We start from the raw sequence: 21,204 nt of genomic DNA on the forward strand, positions 1-21,204 counted from the left end.
GTGATTCTCAATACCCGCCAATTATGTGTAAAATCTAACCTATCGTATCCCAAACTATGTACTAACCCAACATGTATTTTAATACAACGCTTATAAAGTATTGAATTTATGTTATATATTTTACATTATTATTTCACAATGTAGTATGTGGTATTTCACAATAGTATTAACACAAGACTTATTTAAATACAAACAAAATATTATTGCATTTATATGTATTTATAATGTATTTAAAAAAAACACATGGCAACGCATTGCTCTGTTCAAGCCTACTGTTAGCAAAACAAACAATAAACAGCTGTGTCTTCTCCCTATTTTATCCTTTCACAGTCTCTTTTCAAACACCATGGAAATTTTTGCACTCGCTGACATGCTGCAATACAAGCGCCAACTGTATGCTGCACCGAAATTGAATAGCATATGCTTATCCCAACTTCCTGTTACACATTTCCGTTCCTTGACGGAAATTACTCCCACTAAATGCTGTATACTGAGAGCTAAGATGTTTCACATAAAAAATATTGAGGAGAATGAAATTAAGAGGCCCGCATACCTGAACTTATTTTTAAATAAACAGAAACCCGGAAATTCTAAGAGTGACACCAGCGACCAGCGCGAGCATTAAGGGCCCTTTTGACTCTGAGTGCATTCTTTTCGTCATAGATTAAGTAAAGTCAGTATTATTTTTAATAGTGACTTATCAAGTGTTCGGGTGCTGCAAATTTTTCATAACTTCGAGGGGGGATAAATTCCACCTCTTTCCCTCACCTCTTGACCGCCACTGCAACTGATATTTTAAGAATATTTTTTACACTAATAAAATAATGTCTATGCCACTATTATTGTACTTTTCTCATTGCAATACATTTTGCAAAAGGATTTTAAGTTATTTCTGTGAAGCAGGACAAGTGATATTATAATGAATAGGAAATAAATGGGGTGAAATATTGGCTTCACATCTGATGGCTAATTCCCCATTATTAACAACTATAGTTTAGTTGTCCATAAGAAAATTAGATAAAAATATTGCCGGTTAATATGTTTATATATTAAAAGTCTAAAACGAATCGTCATAAAACACATGTAATGAGTTGACATTCAACTCCATTTCACCTCCAATACAGATACAGATGATACATTTGTAAATAAACCGCCGCCATATTATATTGTGTAGTACACTGAAATCCCACTCCCCATTTGGCTTCAATCCCCCTAGTCGAGAATCGGACCTTATTCTCCATTTGCAGCATCTCCATATGTATATTTCCTTAATTTCTATTTTATGCTCCATATCATCTCAACTAGTGATTGAAACCATTGAGTTAAAAATAGTCAGAAGATGGTCTACTGAGAAGTGGTGAGGTCACTATCACACCATCGCCATATTGCAACACCCAAAACATTGTGGAAATGATGCTTGAGCATGCTTTATGATGGTTAATAGTAGTATACTTCAAATTTCCATAGTCACTGACATAAAGTGTAGTCCTTTGTAACTTTTATCACTATGCAAACACTACACTTCAACCAATGCTTTTGGTGCAATGCAAACATGGTGTAAGAACATCATGTGGACGAAAAGTCACTTCAAACAGTATCTGTGTAGTAATGCATGCCTGGCCATTACCTGGATTGAACAATGCTTGTCATACAATAATTCCAGATCGTCTTTCACTTGGGACAAACAAGATCGGTGATTTTCTCCAGATGCATGGGCATATCTACCTAGAAACAGTAAAGGGGGAGGTCATTTTCTGGATTTAAACCTATTTTATGGGAGAGGAGGCTCCATGAAGCCATTTTATAATAAACAATAACTACACAAAACCATTTTTATTTTTTTCAACAATAGTTTGGGAGAAATAGTTACAAACTTTTTCTCACTACAAGGCCTTTCTCCTGTTTTTATACTTCCGAAGGAAGGCAGTTACCCTCTTGCCAATGATGAATATACACATGTTCAGAAATGTCATGAGCCAGTAGGTAGTGTTGAAAAACCATGGATGTTGTGTCAAAACATTCCGAGGTGTTTGATGTTTACTGACAAGAACAAATAAGGTTAGGTATGTCTTATTAAGTATAAAGATTATTTAAAAATCACATTAATAATTCAGTGTTGACCGAGCAGTCTTTAACTTATTATCTTTGCACTAAGTACTGCTAGGGATGCATCAACCACAAATGATGTTTAGTCATGTTATTGCAGCTTAGTTATTTGAGGGGAGTTGTAAAAAATAACACGGAGTTTCTCTTGTGCTATATTATGCATTATACTAGTATAGGGGCAGCCAGGGAGGTCAACAGTTGAAACATTGACATTACATCTCTCGTGGCAGAAATGTATTACTACATGGTTAAAATTATAGATGATAGAATGTAGTTAAGTTTGCAATTATATTGTACAGGGGTGGCCTCAGGGCCGGGCAAGCCGGATAACCAGGCTGAAGGGCCCAGCGCCTAAAGAACCCCACATCGGTCCTTTTAATTTTTAATATCCTTTTGTTCGGGATCCAATGAAAAATATTTACGTTAAAGGAAAGAGGAAGATTTAAGTTGTTATTATCATTTAAATTGAAGTCCTGAGTGTACATGATTTCATTTAAAAAAAAAAACTTTCAAAATCTTATTGGCTTATATTACCCAATTTTACTGAACTTCTAGCTTTAGCATTTATAAAAACGGCCTTTAATATAATTTAGCAAAATCTTAGTATAAATGTAAGTTGTAGGTTGACTTTAAATAAAAATTCTTTAATTTTATGAGATGTTCTTCGCAATCAAAGTAAGTGGTACAGGGCCCCAAAAATTCTTAAGCCACCATTGATACAGTAACGATGAGTTTTAAAATACCATAGTGTTATAGCAATAATAAACCACCCAGTAATAGTAATAATATTAGGAAATAATTTCACTGTTTGCCGCCCATCCAATTGCCACTGAGAAAGTATTATTTTTTAAACAATGTAAATTAAAATCTTTGTTTTATATTACTACATGACAGATTTGAAAATCATTTTTAAAAAAATTAAAAACCGTGTTAGTCGTGGGCTCAAAAATATATTCAAAAAATGTATGTGTAAATTTGTTAACATTTTACTTTAAACATTTTATTTCTAGAAAACCTGAGATATCTTTCTTTTTACCTAAATTTGCGCTTTTAGCATCCCACTTCAAAATACCACCATTTATATATTATTGCTTGATAAAGGTTTGCCGTACATGTGTGCACTAAAGATAGGCATCGCATATGTTGCACGAAAGTGATTAGAAACAGTGAACAAGTAGGAATTAGGGAAACTTTTCATAATTGAGTGAAAGGCTCGGTAGGTACAGGAAAGTATTTCGTCCAAGAGCTTCACTTTTCCGTTAACAGATAGCGTACGAAGTTGTGTATACCTGCGTTTGTGAAACTTGCCTGAAGCACTGTTGTTTTGATTCGGTCAATTTTCAACGTTTGGCTACAGCTAAGGATCAGTTTCATACCAACCTCGTGTTTGTGCGCTTGCAGTGTTAAGTAGTTGTGTTAGTGTTCCCGAGAGAGCAGCAGTGTCTTCATAGAATTGTGTTTGAGGTAAAAAATCGTAAACATTAAAAAATATTTAAGTTAGTTGACACTTCTATAAAAGATTTGTCGTACTTAAAATTTATAGTTCTTACTACTTTAATATTTTTTAGTCCTTAATTAATTTTTGGAGCACTTTTTCATTAGCTGTTTTATCATATAGGCTATATATTAAAAAAGAACTAAATTAAATTAGTGAGGTAAAAAAAAACATTAGGTCGCTAATAGCGTATCTTATGTTTAGGTAGGCTCTACAGAGCCCGCCCGGCAAAACCTGTACACGAAATATTGACATTGTTGGATGCCGCGAGAAACATATCAATATGTTATGTTAAAATTGAAATTAAAAAAAGTGTGTTGGTGATGATATTGTACTTAGGGGAAGGGTTATATAAAAAAAGTCGATGATAGTTAACAACTAAAGGCCGCAACTTAACCATAACAGTGCTAAACTTTGAAAGGTGTGCGCAAACACCATTTAGTATTTCTGTTTATTGTGCGGTTTTTACAGACAATTGTTATCTAAAACTTTGACAATGTTCACGCTACATATTTTATTCGTTTAAACGTAATAATCTAATAATACGTTTGCAAAAATTAGATTACACGTGTTGTGTTAACAGTTAGATGGAGATTTGATTTAAAACCTTTTACGACAAATTAAGGCTGACGCAACGGACGCGCTTCTTGGGCTACCTATGTTAAGATATGGTGATTGACATTTTGTGCTTTGTATTCTATAAGATTGTAATTCCAGTACTTCGAGTCTCGAGCAATTTTGATTTTACATCTCTGCTCGTCCAATAGTTAAAAAATAATAATCATTAAAAACATAATTGTCTTAATTAATGGTTAGTTTTATTTGATATTGTATCTTACTAAATGTTAGGCATATTGTTTTCAAATTTAATTGGCGGGAAACTGTAACTAAAATAAAATAATTAAAAACAATGGAAAAGTTTGTACCGTATAGAACTTATTTAATTATAATTTAGATATGGAATTAATTTTGGGATTATAATTATTTATTAATTATCGCTTCATTATTAGCATAGGCCCGTATTCGGCATTTACTAAAAGCAAATAATTTAACAGGGCTGTAATATGGTTTTTAATAATTGTATTTGGTAATTTGTATGCTCCAAAGTTTACAAAATACAAACACAAATAACAAATATACCTACACCAACGATCTTGTCAACGAAGTGCGCTACGCTAAGATTTTAAAAACAAAAAGTGAAAATTGTGACAGGCCTTGATATTGTATCGTATGGCACTAAACATTACATGTCTTCTGTATGGCGTCAGAAATTTCGCCGAACCCTTCAAAATTATTGTTGACAAAATAATTTTAATTTGATGACTATATCGGTAGCCCTTTGACTGTTTTCATTGCCTTTCATAGTAAATAACGTATTGAGAAATAATTATTTCTTTTTGTATCGCCGTGGTGTTCTAGAGCGAACGCAGGAGGGAAATATGAAAGGGGGTAATATACTCCCCCAGCCACAAAATTTCCTAAATTATATATCATGCCCATCAACAAAGGAAAAAAAAAAAAATTGAAAGCAGAGGGAAAAGTGATTCAAGTAATGCCGCAGTTGTGGAAGCAACCAGGAACGGAATTAAACGTGTTAATTAAAAGGCGAATAGAAAAAAAATATAATCTATATAAATATGCTCATCACTGACTCACTGACTCGCTGTATGAGTTCTGTTTTCATGCGCTTACAATGTGACTTTTTCATTACTCTTTGCTGACCTGTTCCTCCGATAGGATTAAATTTATCGCGCATAGATGTTAAGGCACATTTAAATTGTAGCATGCTAATGTAGTTGATATCCTGGTGTATATTGAATTGAATGCACAGCAGGGAAGATTATAGAAAGACCAGAGATAATTATCACGCAGTGTAGTTTTTCAAGAGATTCTTGATAAATTTTTTTTTGTCAAATATGTCTTTGTCAAATATCTTTTTATCTTTTCTTATGAATATATATGATATAAATTTCATTTTAACAGTATTAAAAGAAATATAATTTTTAATAAATATTTCGTGTTTTGAACGCCTTATAACTAACTAGTTTTCTATAGTTTCACATAGTGATATTATTTTATTGTAAGTAAAATGTAATTGTATATTTTGTATTCCGTAGTATATTTTCGTATTATATGTATACATACACACACATATATATGACATTGACCTTTACCCCAGAAAAGGGTTCGAACGGTATTTAAAATAAAATAAATAAATAAACTTAACGTGGTTATATGGAAACACTTTGAACCTGTGCCTTGGGAACATAGACCCTTTTGTCTGCGCACCATTCGATCTCGGGCTGTGGGAGAAAGCGAGTGACAAAACTGACAGGTAGGGGGGGGGGGGGGGGGGAAGAGCGGGTGAAATTGATGAGAAAATTAAATTTAGCGTGAACCCGCGCGAAGATGGCATAGGAAAAAAAGTCACTTTTTGATTACTCCAATCTCCAATAAAGATTGACAGGCAATGTAGAAAGAGAATATTCGAGAGAGAAATTCGCTATCGTCCTCCACTCTCCTGTGAGGCAAAATTATTTAAATTTTAAAAGCATACTTGCCCATCATTCCATTACCGAAATGCACATAGAGTAATCTACTGGATATTTCGAAATTCGTAGTTGGCTACATAAGTTAAGGGGGTGCCTCCCATTTCAGGTCATGATTTTATATTTATATTAATCACTGATCAACTTTTAGACTTTTTCAATTGTTTAACTTTCACGAAATGAAAAATATATAGTATATATAGCGCATACTTTTTACATAATTAGTTGCCAAAGTTACATTTTTAACGTTTTTGGGTTGTACAAATAAGGAGAAGTTAATTTATTGGAGAACTGAAACTTTTGAGGTTTAACTGCAATGCCACTGGTTACTTCAAGAAATGGTTTATATTTCTATCACAAAAACTCATTTCATGTTTCTTGGCTGTTAAAATCGTTACAAATTTGAGAATTTTGAAATGCCAGGTAAAATGAATTAATACTTTCTGAAAGAAATTCAAACCATTTCTTGAAGTAACCAGTGGTATTGCAGTTAAACCTAAAAAAGTTTCAGTTCTGCAATAAATTAAATACTCCTTATTAGTACAACCCAAAAACGTTAAAAATGTTACTTTGGCAGCTAATTATGCAAAAAGTATGCGCTGTATATATTTTTCATTTCGTAAAAGTTAAACAATTGAAAAAATCTACAAGTTTACCTGTAATTACTGTAAATATATAATCGTGACCTAAAATGGGAGGCACCCCCTTAAGAGGTGTTAGAAATTAAACTAGGCAAGCACAAGTCACCCTAAAATTTATTCTCTTAACCCAACCTTTAAAGCACTCGAGCACGTAGTTGTAAATACGCACTAACGTCATTGCGAAAGTGCATAACATTGCCAGAAGAATTTTACAACGATCAAGTAACTACGAAAATACAAATGCATATTGACGAAAACCCATTCCGCCATTTTAGATTCCACCATCTTAGATTGTGAAATCTTTAATTCCGCCATTTTGAAATTGACCACCCCATTCCCCTAACGCTGCAATTTTCGTTACGCCGTCATCTTGACATCGAGCTCCCCAATTCTCGAACGATGCAATTTTCGTTACTTCCGCCATCTTGAATTCTAATGTCATGTGCGTCATATGTGTGTCCTTTTTTTTATGTGTGTGTGTCTATTGTGGTTCCAGTTGTGTCTTTTTTGACGAGTGTGTGTCCATTATGTGTCCAGTGTGTGACCTTTTTGACGAATGTGTGTCCTTTATGTCGAATATTTGTCCAGTGTGTGTCCTTTTTGTCCAATGTGTGTCCTTTTTGTTGATGATACATCGCCAAATCTGTAGTCAGGTCATGATTGGCCTCGTGCCTGGTCTATATGCCTGACATTGTACATGACTTGTTTGAAAGCTATTGCAAGTATCGAAAAATTATACCTCTGGGTTCAGAGATGCTTGCCTTACACATCTGACATTGTACACGATCTGACGACACTCGGCCTATACGCCTGACGTGTAAATTACGTGTTTTTGAAAGGTAGTAAAATTGTCTAAAAATTTGACCTCTTGGTTCGGAGATGCTTGTCGTACACATCTGACATTGTGCATGGCCTATTCAAAATGTATTCCAAGTATCGAAAAATTATATTTCTTGGCTACTGACTGCAAGGGCGTTGCCAGCCGATGGCCAGCCGATGGCCTGGGGGGGGGGGGGGGGAGGAAGTTGTGGGAAAAGTATGTATTATTTTTTTTTTGCATTTGGCTAGATTTTTTTGAATCTCTAGGGTCCTGGGGGGGGCAACTGCCCCCCCATACCCCCCTCCTGGCGACGCCCTTGACTGACTGTATGTGCCTGACCACTAAATGTAAATGCTTGCCGAATCTACTAGTTGCGCTTGGCCGACCTGCTAGATGCGTCTGACACAGAATGGATGTGCCTGGGAAATGACTGGGCCTACCTTGCCTTGCTTTGCCTTGACAGTTATGCCCTCTAGCGGGTGATGCTATTATTACTTCAAATTAAAAAAAAATACAAGCCCGTATACATGTGTTATTTTTATATATCTTATTTAATTCTCGGTCTGGTAAATGTTTCGTTGGCAGTGAGGTTAAATGTGTATGTTTTACAACATAAAAGGTCCAAGCTGTCATGGTTCGAATCACCATGGTTGTAGTGTATTTTGTATAAAAAATTAAATGTAATATGATAAAATAAGGACCACAATAACATATGCAGGTAATGGAACATCGACCTTAAATGCCTGAGAGAGAGCAATGCTGGCACTTTCTAGGAACAAACAGCAAAAACAAAGATGTCGGTATCCAAGATGGCGGCCTCCATTGGAACAGAAAAAAACACGATGACCATCCTGACGTCACCTAAGATGGCGACCTCCAGCAGACGGCAAAAATATGGCGGACATGACATAATCTAAAAAAGTGGTTGTGACACCAGATCCAAGATGAAGGATGTGATGTTAGCATTCAAGATGGCGAGCATACAAAAATTTCAGTGTTCAAGGATTGGGCACTCGGTGTCAAGATGGCGGCCGTAACGAAATTTGAAGCGTCTGGTGAGTGGAATGCTCGATTTCAAAATGGCAGAATTCAAGATTTCATAATCCAAGATGATGGAATCAAAAATGGCGGAATCCAAAATGGCTGCCGGGTTCAAGGTAGAAGGTTAAGTTCAAGGTCATTCAAGATGGCTGCCGTGACATCAGGGCGGTCGGCACCACGCATCACTGCCTTAAGTCCGGCGTCGGACACCAAAACATACTACTCAAGTCCAAAGCCGCGGTTCAGTATTTTTTTTCCCAAGTCTTTGTCGCTTTTATCGGAGCCGTTTCATTAAACCTATAGTTTAAAATTTCGCGTTGCAGATCGAATGATTTGATAGTCGACCTAGCTGCTCCGGCAGCGAATTCTAGCGGTGGATGCGGAACTACGTGCGATTTCGCGTCAAGAAATGTACTTGAAAACGTAATTTGCGTATATTTATCACGCTCGGCATTATCTTAAAGAATTCTACGATAAATTTCGTGTCCGAATTTCGTATTTTAAGTGTATTTGCAACTCACGAGAACACATGAATTGGCTCGTTACCGAGATTAGATGTTAACAAATCTGTGGCGATTACTGAAAGACACGCTAACTTTTTTTTTCTGTAGCTCCAAAGCCTCAGTGGTCGTATCTCAAAATAAACGTCACCGTTCCTCGCTCTTCGTATATCATATATAAATGTATAAGCGTGACTCGGCGGAGAGATCTCGACGCAGTTATTACTTATTCAGGTCCCGCGGCGTGAGGGATGGCGGTGTAAATGTAATTCGCCGCGGGTCAGCTCTACTGGCGGCGCGCGCCGTCTTGTTCCCTGGGCGGCCTGCTGCCTCTCCCCTCTCTCCTAGGCATGACAGGGGTGGTATCCCGGTATTCATTGCTCTTTGTGTGACCCGCAGCCGGTCGGGAGGCGCGGTATAGACCGATTTCCGCCACAAAAAACCACAGTGGAATTTATTTTTCTGCAGGGTGGGTTTATGTGGTCTCGTAAGTAGTGTTGTTTGGTATAGGTCCTGCTCCTGTGATTGGGTTTACGGGTGTGGATTGGCGATTGTCGACCGTGGCCTTGAATGACATCATGACATTTGACCTTTGGCCTCAACCCGGGCCACCATCTTGGATTTTAAAAAATGTAAAAAAATTAATTTTTTTAATTATAAAAATTAAATAAAAATAATAAAATAATTATTAAAATAAAAATGTAATAATTTCTATACAAACATATTTAGTTAAAAATGGCATTTATGTGATCGACTTCAAATGACCTTGGTTCGAAACCGGCAATTGCAGTTCAATAAAAAATTAATATTAAAAAAATACTTTTTTTTAATGTGCTCAGTACAATCTCATACCATAGCCATGTGTTGAACAAGGCGACAATATCTTTCTTGTAGTATTACAAACTATTTCTTGGCAACTGGTTTCCAAAAAAAAAAAAATCTTTTAAGACAGCCCGCCAATTCGCAGCCCGGCGCTTAGAGGCGAAGATACGTGGGATGCTGGAGCCAGTGTCGCCCTTAGTTTCCCCCGGGGCGTTCCTTGCGCCCCATTTGATCGTGCGTTCTTCTGCTCGCCTCTCTCCTCTGATTGTTCCCAGGGCCGGCGCGTCCATATAGGCGAACTAGGCAACCGCCTAGGGCACCAAGTAGCTGGGGGCGGCGCAGCACGACACATAACAGCTCATATATGTTTAACCATTATTGAAACTAGATGAAAATGGCTTTTTGTAACAGTTTGGAATATTTATATTGATATAAGTAATTATTTAAAGTCCACGGTGACCTGTTTATGATTTGTAATAAGTAAAAAAGTAAAAAAAAAAAACAAGCCTGCTTACATTTGATTGTTGACAAAATCTTAGGCTTACGTGATGTATTTTGAGGCAAGGCAATTTTTTTTGGGGTTTCCGGCCCGGGGGGGGGGGATCAAGGTTTTTCGCCTAGGGCGCCAATTTACCTTGCACCGGCCCTGATTGTTCCCGAGGCGGGATGGTTGTTGTTGCAGACGCACTGACGTAGTTGGTAGTCAGGAGTGTAGGAGGAGGGGGAAGGGTGGGGGGAGAGGAGAGGGAAGCAAACATGCGCGGGGCTTCCAGAAGACAAACAGTTCGAGTGGCGGCCATCTTGGATATCTCCGACACTCGAGACTCGAGACCTCCCGGGCACTGCCTGCGCCCGCTACAACTTCCACAAGTTCCGGAGGAATTTCGCGTTCGTGTTGAAAGGAAAGTGCTTCGCTCTAAGATTGCCGGGCGAGCGGGTTGTGGAAGCTGAGTTTATGGCGGGCGACTGGAAAGCTGGGGTTTCAGAGGCTGGAAGCACTTTTCTCGTCTCTGTGTGTTGCTGCTGTAGTCTTGACAAAACTCTTTAACGCGATGTTCATTTGTGGTGGGTTTCTTCGTTCTGTTAGTCCATTTTTCTTTGTTTTTTCTTTGTTTGTTGACCATATTCCTGTTATGGAATATTATGTGGTGTTTATATCCTATTGACAACAGCCATTTTTTGCTTAATTTGTGTTTTTGTTTTTGTCTTTGGTTTTTTTTTGTAGTTTTCTTCTACAGACATACATACATGTGCTTAGAAATGGCGTATGTCCAAAAGCTTACATCAAGTCATGCACTACCATTGCACAAATCTTTCAAAATTAAAACTCTCTAACACTGACTGACAGACAAAGCACAGATTAAATCGGTGGGTCTAGAAGCATTAAATTTTGCATAGACGTTCCTTATGTAACATAGGTGAGCACCAAGAAAGGAATTTTTTGAAAATTAATCGCCTAAGAAGGTTAAATAGGGGACGAAAAAATGTAAAATCCCCTCTGGCACACGGCCAGTAACAGAATAAAGTTGATAATTTATGTACTTGATTCGAGACCAGTTGCGTGTTAGAACACTGTAGCATCGTCTGTGTTTCGTGATTGGTTCAGGTACATGTCTTCTGTCGGCACACCAATCACAGCCATTCTGCGTGGAAGCAAAAGCGTCCCGATTGGCCCGGCCAAACATGGCAATGGCTTCTCTTTCAGACGGCCGCCAATCACAAGGAAGAAACCACTGGCAAGGGCACAACTCATTGTGGTCTAGTTACCGTTCAGAATATTTCTTCGAAAATACCAACCCCTTATGAATAACATACAGCAAGTTAGTTGCTGAGTAGATGACATTTGCACGAGTATTAGAGGACCCACTAATCGTGGGTGGTTTTCTTGGACCTGAAAAAATCGCGTTTTTATCTACTGACCAGATATACTGTATACCATTGTACTTTTGAACGGTATTTTGTCATTGTATCAAAAGTCATTTGATACAACCCAAAAAACTAGAAGTCGGTGAACAAATCTAGAAAAATCACTTTCTATTCAAATGCAACTTGGACGTAAGTTGAAATGTGGAAGCAGCCATGGAAAAATTACTCGGATTTGATTTACACCATGTCGTGAAGTCCACCCTGATATCAGGGTAAAAAAGAATTTTGCAGGTCTCTGGTCGTTTCGCAATTCCTGTAGGACCAAAAAAAAAAAAAAAGCAATATGAACTTCTGGCAACAAAGCACGACTGACTACATTTTGTGCAAACCGAGCTTAACTTTACACAATGTCAGAATGGGACCAAAAATGGAAAACTAAGTTAAAAACATATAGGTACGACTTATGGTTAGGAACCTGAAAAATTCGCGTGTTCAATTACCTGTAGGATGAACTCCATAGTTCTACGTACACTCGGTCAAATGTCACCCACTCATTGGCTGCTGTCTAGTGAGACCTTCCAGCGAAGCAGCCTGTGATTCGATAAAGCTTTGGTTGGGTGTTTCTCATTGGTTCAGAGTCATCCAAGTGAGTTGTGAGCCAATAGCAGAGGCAGCACTAAGGTATAACGATTTGTATTTTAGCCTATCGCGAAATGAATTCGCGAATTTTTCCGGTCTCTACTTATTGTCTAAAGGGATTCCTAAGGCTGATATACACCTTTGAAGTTGGAGTGGAACACTTTGTTTATTGCAAAAAATATATGAAGTATTTAAATACTTAGTTCTGGATAGTGTTTATTAGAATAAACTTCTACATCTACGAAAGATGTTATCGCTATCGCAAAATAATTTCATTTAACTAGAGACCAGAAAAATTCGCGGGTTCGATGACCTTCAGGATTGACTCCAATATCCTCTACACACTCGGGCAAATGCCACCTGAACATTGGCTGCTGACTTGTGAGTCGTCTCGACTGGGTGGCCTGTGATTCGACACTTCTATGAGTGAGGGTCTCTAATTGGCCCTCATTACTCCAGATTAACAGTGGACCAATGGTAGAAGAAGCACTAAGGTATAATTAATTGAATTTTAGCATAACACGAAATGAATCCGCGAATTTTTCAGGTCTCTACATTTAACTAATTAGGGGTAAAAACGAGCTAGAAAAATTTATGGAAAATAAATGTGTTACCAACAATAATTTCAATGAAATCATTTTACAATAGTGCCGTTTTTCGCGGTAGATGTAGAACTAAATATTTAACTAAATATTTTTTTTTTTTCAGATTTTCTGTGTTCCATCCTAAATACTTTCTCTAGTATTTACAAGGAAAAAAATATATATTGTTGAGCGCCAACTTCAAAGACGAATAGCAAGCAGCCTTTGGGAAACACTTAGACCATGTTTTCAATTTATTCTTACGTGACGAAACTGCAGCCGAATTTCGTCAATTGAATTCCGACTCATTCTGCATATAGATTTTTGTGACTAACCCAGGTGCCAAATAATACAGTTTATTTAATTTGAATTTAGTTAGTTATTCAGTCGTTGCCAGTTGAGGTTATGTTGGAACATTTGAACGGAACGCGGTCCAGAAAGCCTGCGCTCCGCGGACAGAAGAGAAGCGGGCGCCCCGCCCCACGCAGGCACCGCGGCCGGCCTTCACCCAATAAACTGTCTGGAAAGTTGCCTCCCCCCCCCCCTAAACCTTGCCTGGGGCGAGACCTCGTCTCTCGGGCTGGGGGCCGCAACACAGTTTCAAGGTCACCGCTGGAAGCGCGCAGGAGGGCGGAATACGTTTGAGAAATGCCCACATAAAAAATTATTGTTTTATATATATATGAGGAAAACATAGTTCTTAAACATAATAACATAAATAAAAATAATATTTATACCATCGAATCCGGCGCGTTAAAAAAAAAGTGTGTGTATCTTGTTCGCTGTGCGAACTGTATCAAGGTCACAATAATTAAGGCCCCCGTCTAACCGAGCACTCAGGAGAGAGGGAAAAAAAAACACGCTATTTGAAAACTGCTCAAGATATCCTAGTGATGTCTTCTCACGAGAAAAGCATTTAAGTGTGCGCTGATTATGGATGAGTAGTTCAGTTTCCGTATTTCGTTTTTAAGCTGTTTTTTTTTTTTTTTGAAGGGTGAAAACGACTAAAACGCGTGTTTTCGGAATATATATTTTTTTTGGAACTAGCGGTACAGATTCTTGAAAGCACTCAAAAGGGACTTGCATGAAAACTTTATGTTTATTTCTCCCACCATATAATGTCATTGTTACCACTGAACTCTCACAGTTGTCCTGTACACGACGAGAAGACTGCGCGCCAGTCCAGAGGAGACACCGCGCTAGAAGCACCAGCGAGCGTCGCGCTTATCATCCCGCCTCACTGACACACACACACCCCTGACTAGGGTTTTTGGTTTTCAAAAATTCTGTTTATTCATTGAGTAAAGTGAGTACAGAGGCAAAGAGGCCAAATATATACAATAATAATGATAATACACACAAACCTGGTTACACAAGAGTCGCAATTCCAAACGTAAAAGTCTCTTCCTGCGAAATTGGTTACGAATAAACACAAAAGGATAAAATTATATGCGTGATATAAATACATTAAAAAACACACAGAACAACATGGGCAAAATAAGAATAAAAAAATAGTCAGTCATGGGGACTGTCAACAGAAGTGAAAACTTAAAACTTTGTTTTTAAATGTGTAATATGTCATCATTTCTACGTCAAATGTGCGTAAGAAAATTATTTTGCTATTACATCAGTACGATGTCAGCATGATATTTATCCTCATAATTTTTTAGTCACAACAGATGTTAGTGGTATGTAAAAATTACTTAAAAATTCATTACCTAGCTATGACTTAACAGTGATGTCAGACCTAGGTCATGTATTCACGTGGTCAAATTAACTTCACATACTGCTACTAGAGAATGTCGGTGATGCGAACTCACAAGATTTTACCCATCCGAAAATGAGTCCAACACGCACATGATACAGTCGAGTATGTACAGTGTATTAGTGTATATATGCGTATACATGTACACAGGCCGCTGCGATTCGCCAGTCTGGCGCAACACGTCACTAGCATGTCGGTGACGCGAACCCATAAGTTTTGCCCCTACCAAAAATCGCTCAACGCGGCCAAAAAAAATTTCTCTTCAAAAACCCACCACAGAACGGTATTTGGAGGGGGGAGGGGGTGGCGCTAAGCATCGCTCTCAGCAGACAGGGTCGTGATGCACAGGAAGAGACCAGCCATGATTAGAGACCTGCTGAAATTCGCGTTATATTTTTGGCTCAAGGGCGCATCCGGAGGCGGTGGAAAAGGAACTTGGGGGGGGGGGGGGGGGAGCACAACATCAACTCCCCCCCCCCCCCACACACATACACACAAAGTGGGAAAACAAGGAGCTTGGAGCATTTGTGACAAATCCTCACAAACTATTTTACAACACAAATTTGCGTGCTCTTCCTTTCGTAATAATTTTTTATTTTTTATGTAGCGCCGTGAAACCTCCTCCCCCTTGAAAAAGGTTGAATTAAAAAAATGCGCCTCTCCCCCCCTCCCCCCTACCGTTGGAACTGCTCTTGTTCTGGCGATAGTCTCGAATACTAATGTTTGTTCACTTGAACGTCCCTGAGTAGAGGGAGTAAGAAGGTTCTGGACCAAACTATTAGGGTAATTTGTCACTGTCATCCCCTCCCCAATTCCTCTTCCCCTCTCCCACTCCACCAGAGGACACGCCCTTTTTCCCCTCCCCCTCTACCATTACCGCAGGGGCGATGGCCCTTTATCATTATTAATTAATTTTTTTATTCAATTCTCTGTTGTGATTGGCAGTTGTGTACTCGTGCCAGAACTTACTCCAGTGAAGGGTGAAGTTCATGAGCGTAAATAATTTTTTTGATTTGTCATATTTTATTTTTATTGCTTTTAATATCAATTTTTATTTTTATATATAATTTTTGTTATGGGTTTTCTTGGGGTGCTACGAAATAATGGTTCCATGTACCAGGTGTGTGGGATTTTCTCAGTGTGCTTCAAATTATTTTGTGTTTGTAAACAAATTTTTTTTTATACTTAAGATTGAGAATATAACACAGTCATTAGCTGCTCACGCATGAGGACATATCAACTGGGTAGCCTGTGATTCGTCAGTCCATTGGTTGATGGTTTTTGATTGGCCCAGAGACCTCCAGACGAACTGTTGTTATCCAGTTTCAGAAGCAGCAGAAGGCTTTGTGTGTTTGAGTTATAGCTCATCGCAAAATGAACCCGCGAATTTTTTCCAGGCCCTACACATGTGACGACAGCGCATCCACGCAGGGCCGGATTCAGGGGAGGGCAACCGGGGCGAAAGCCCCGGGGCCTCCACAAACGGAGGGCCCCCACAATAGAGACTTCGGAAAAAAAAATCTTTCAAATTCCGACAAGTAAACACTAGTAAACATCTTTTCCTTTGATATTCTTTTTTCGCTGTTTTACCTTTACCTACAGTACTTTGTACATACATGATTATATTATTTTTAAATATTAACAGAAATATTCATTAACACTAAAATTTAATTTCATATAATTCTTGTCTCATATTATATTTATGTATTTTTTTTTAAATACTAAGAGAAACTACTTGATTTCACAATAAATTATTTATTGGAAAACTCGACTGAAAAAAATTGTTTATTTTATTTGTAAAATAATTTGGGGCCAGGGGGCCTCCGCTCCTCTGTTGCCCCGAGGCCTCCGGACCTCTAAATCCGGCCCTGCATCCACGCGGTATGTCACGTTGCGTGGCATTCTGTCTTGTCTTGTCTCTCTCTCTCTCTCTCTCTCTCTCTCTCTCTCTCTCTCTGTGGCTCTCTCGTGGTTGCGGCCAATTTCGCTGTTAAGGCCGGTGCTTTTATGAGTAGCCCAGCCCACACCTCGCGTGCTTCGAACTAGGCTTAAAATAGCGAGCTGAGACAGCCGCCAGATTCTGCCCAGGCCGCTCATTGGTCGGAGGTGACGTCACGTCCGGCGAATGATTGATAACACTCTCCGACATGAACTGTTGCTGGAAGTGTTATTTGGCTTCTGTAAATTTGTGTTCTTATCAATCACTTAAGTTCATAACAGTGGGTGAGTGTTCTTGAAAATGTCTTTATTAACTCGATAAGAGTTATCAAGTGGTTTTGCAAAACTAAAAAATTCGATTTATTTTTCAACACTTATCGTGAATGAGATCATTGTAAATCACGTGGTTTACAGTTTCGAATTCACCATTTGTATGTTGCCTTTGTCATAAAACTATTTACTACTTATTGCTACTTTGTAATTACACTTTATTACATAGAATTTAAACTTTTTTCTTAATTTCTAACAATCGAAATGGCTTCCTGCCAAGTTCATCTCAGATTCCTATGTCCACTATTTTTGGACCTGATTTTCGCAAAGGAATTTTATTAAAAATACTATCCTTCGTGTTAAAATTCATCAAACAGTTAATACAATAAAGTTTCCTTGTGTCTCTTGGAACTTTGATTCACGCCAACGGCCACAGATGGCAGCACCGTGGTTACACATTTCCGTTCCACGGCTTTACGTTCCATTCATAAAGTTACTCCCGCCAAATGTCGTATACCAAGAGCTTCATTATCGATAACCATATGATTGTCTAATATTGAAGTAGCTTGGCTTTTGATGGGTTGTAGCCGCGTCCTTGGCGAATAATTCACCGAAATTTCGGTCTACATTGCAGTCGCCATCATCAGGGAGCTGTGGGTAAATGTTCCCTGATGATGGCGACTGCAATGTCGACCGAAACTTTCGGTGAATTATTCGCCAAGGACGCGGCTACAACCCAGAAGCCAAGATACTTCAGACAATGGCCGCGAAAGCCTGCGAACATTTTTGTCTAATATTATTGTTTATTACTGTAATGTTTATTTGATTTCAACAAAGACCATTTGTGTGTTTGTTTGTTTGCCACGAAGAAAGTGGTCCTAGAGTGGCGAGAGCCTCGTTGCTGTCTACACAGGCGGCGTGAAGTGGCCGGCGGTGGGTCTATGCCTCTGTGACTCTGTGACTCTGTGCTGGAGTGAACACAAGAGGCAAGCTACATCTGCCGTGCCTACAAACACGTGACACGTTCGCTTGAGAAAGAAAACCACGGCAAATTGCTTTTTTTTTTTTCCTTCCACATAGCAACCTAACTCAATATTTTACACTTATGGTAATTTAAAACTAGTTATTAATATTCGTATTTTCATTTCATATATATGCGTACATCCAATGCAGGTGTCGCGAACCTGGTGTGAAATATCTTGATTTCTCAGTCTTGGCCTTCAAACCACTAATACGATGGTTTGTGGGAAAAGGGGGGTGGGGGGGGGGGGGTAAGTCTACGACGATGTTGATCCTACACAATAACGTACATCTTGGCACAGAGCTCAGAAACCTGAAGTCACTCTATATCCGTCACATTCTATGGATCGTCCCCGCATCCCCGCCTTTCTGACGCGCGCGCTGGACCCTATATTTACATGAATTAATGATTCGCACAGGAATCTGATGGGAACGTCAACTGAATATTCTATTAGCGGGTAGTTGTGCCAACTGGTGCATGAATCAGTGGACTTCCCCAGGGAATCTATGCTTAAAACAGAGGCGTTTAGTGTAAAACCAATTTTTAAATTCCTGACAAATCGGCGATCTTGATTAGCTGATTCGCGGATTTGAAGTTTCGCGAACAGCAGCACAAAATTACGAATGGCAAACTTATTTACCGCGGTTTTAAGATATCTCGCCTTTGTTTGTCAAGTAACAGGTTGATTTAATGGGAAACTGGCCATATTTGTACGGTGAATAACTGTCACTACATGTGGCAACATTGCCAAAATATTGTTGCGAGGCTGCTAGAGACGAGGCCGGCCGGTCTTTGGGATTCCAAGGGAGCGGGCGTGACACGGAGCTCCCATTGGCGTGGCACCCCCACCCCCCTCTCCTGCCTCGCAGGATTCAGGGACACCACTCTGTCCCTCTGGAAGGTTCTGCAGGTTCCCAGAGCCCAGTCGCACGAAGTGGCGTGATGGTTCGACACTTCCCAGGGCGGGACTCGGGTGGTACACAAGGCAGGGCCGAGCCGCGGCGATATCGGCGAGTCCTCGGAGCGACTCGAGGGGAAGTGAGGAAGGCGAGCGACCTCTTGGCGAGCGATAGCGGGCGACGAGGGACGGCTTTGTGTGCGAATATCGGAGCATAGGGGTCGGGCATGTATCATTTTGCCTAAAGGCGTTTTGCCTAATTTTAGGCAAAACGCCGTTCAACAAAACGCTGTTAGGAAAATCGCCGTTCAGCAAAACGCCGTTGGCCAAATAGGAGTTAGGCAAAACGCCGTTAGGCAAAACGCCGTTAGGCAAATCGCCTTTAGGTAAATAGCCGTTAGGAAATTCGACGTTAGGCAGAACGCCTATAGGCGAAATGACTTTAGGCAACTCGCCTGTTACTCTAGGGGTCGGTGTCGCGAGGCAGTGTGCTGGGACCGAGATGCACGGCAACAGATGAAGCTTCAGTGGGGGGAGTGAATGGCGGACTTATGAAAGTGTGACCATTTTTGTGGACAGTCTTCCAGACAGTCATTGTTTTAATTTAGAGTAAAAAAATATAAAATTAGTTGAAAAAAAATTAATGATTTTGTTTGGGCTATTTTTTCCGCACCTGTATTTCCCACACTTAACAATATGCTTTATTAATAACATTTCACTAACTTGCAGCAGTTCCAATGTATTGGGTGAGTCTGAATTCTACCGTGTAACTTCTGCTGCAGACTCATCACGACAAAATAAGTTGAAAACATGATGCGAGTTGAGGTCTGAAGTTCTTACCAAGGCTGGAATACGTCCTTGAAGTTGGGGATGAACAACATAATTAATCGTAAATAATAGAGAAAGTATTTAAGATAGAACACTGAATGTCTGGAATATGTTTAACTGAATGAAGTTCTACATCCACCGCGAATTTTGTCGCTGTAGAAAAATTTATACCATTGAAATAATTGGTTGTAGTAGCACGCCACGAAATTATGTGTAAAATAAAGGTGCTGCCCCAATTATTCCAAAGAGACAATTTTTTCTACAGCGACAAAATTCACGGTGGTTTTAGAACTTCTTTCAATTAAACGTAATTCAAACGCTGAGTGTTCTGTCTTAAATTTTTCCCTATAATTTACAGTAAAAATGTTTTCTCGGCTCCAACTAAAAGGCGTATACCATCCCGGGGATGTACTTTATGTCATAAATGGTATTTATTTCAAATTATTTTGTCGTGATTAACCTGCAGCCAAAGTTTGTGAGTCGAATTCAGACTCGTCCTGTATATAATAACATGGCCTACGATTACACAAACAAGCTGTTTCGCTTAAAAATAATAATTTCCAAAGCTTATTCTCATAATTATTTTAAGACGAAAAATCGACAGCGTGTCAAGGCATTGTTTTTTCAGTGTTGAGTTTGTAAATAAAAGTCCGCAGAAAAATAATTTATTATTTAATAATAATTTTGACGTGACAACGTCTAATAAATTGATGAACGCCGGCTGCACGCACGAAAAAGGATGACTAATTGTCCCGTTTCGCACATTGTCTCGTTACGCTTTGTCTCTTTACGCTCATTGTACGCTTGCGCCGCATCTATCTCTCTTCCACTCGATTGGAACAACCATCGATTTGACTTTTTCGAGGCACATTAAACTTGAAACACTCCCATTCGTTTCCTACTTTTCCTATCATCGTCCTATCCTTAACAGAATAACACAGATTGGAAGAAGTTAAATAGCAAACATGTATAAACCTTATAGTTAAAATAATCTGTTCGTTAAAGTAATAAACATATTTGAATTAATGAGTGCAAATAAAAGTAAATTTATCAATTAAATTGTAGACTTCAGTTCACTCCTTCTTTGTATCCATACAAAATAGTGATAATTCAATAAAATGATTAAATTTTATTCATAAAAGTATGCAATAATTTCATCAATGTTTTGTTATGACGTTGTCACGTTAAACTATCGTCCGTAAACCGACTTTACAGACAACCATTTTTTTTCTTTTTAATTATTCTTTATTTTTTGTCCATGTGTTTTCGTCATTCGTTCTCATCTCCACATGTGTTGTAACATAGCGGAAGTCCCAGTAACTCGAGCGACACATCCTTCAGGATTCATCCGCCGCCGGCGTCAGGACGAGAAGGAACAGGCTCGTAATGGAACTCCGTTTTAAAGCGTCGTTTGGTAAACCAGG

The 21,204-nt window shown here is 38.9% G+C and overlaps 1 protein-coding gene across 4 annotated transcripts in view; it reads left to right on the forward strand.

Annotated features, from left to right (window-relative positions):
- The first annotated feature begins 3,463 nt into the window (after positions 1–3,463).
- Positions 3,464–21,204, forward strand: part of LOC134537445 (bcl-2-related ovarian killer protein) — a 72,835-nt gene continuing 55,094 nt past the window's right edge. For all 4 annotated transcript variants that reach the window (XM_063377889.1, XM_063377888.1, XM_063377892.1 and 1 more), the window contains exon 1: positions 3,464–3,570. The gene's annotated coding sequence lies outside the window, so the exon portion shown is untranslated. The remainder of the gene's footprint in view (positions 3,571–21,204) is intronic.

Source organism: Bacillus rossius, chromosome 12 (genome assembly GCF_032445375.1).
Source record: "Bacillus rossius redtenbacheri isolate Brsri chromosome 12, Brsri_v3, whole genome shotgun sequence".
NCBI classification, from domain to species: Eukaryota; Metazoa; Arthropoda; class Insecta; order Phasmatodea; family Bacillidae; genus Bacillus; species Bacillus rossius.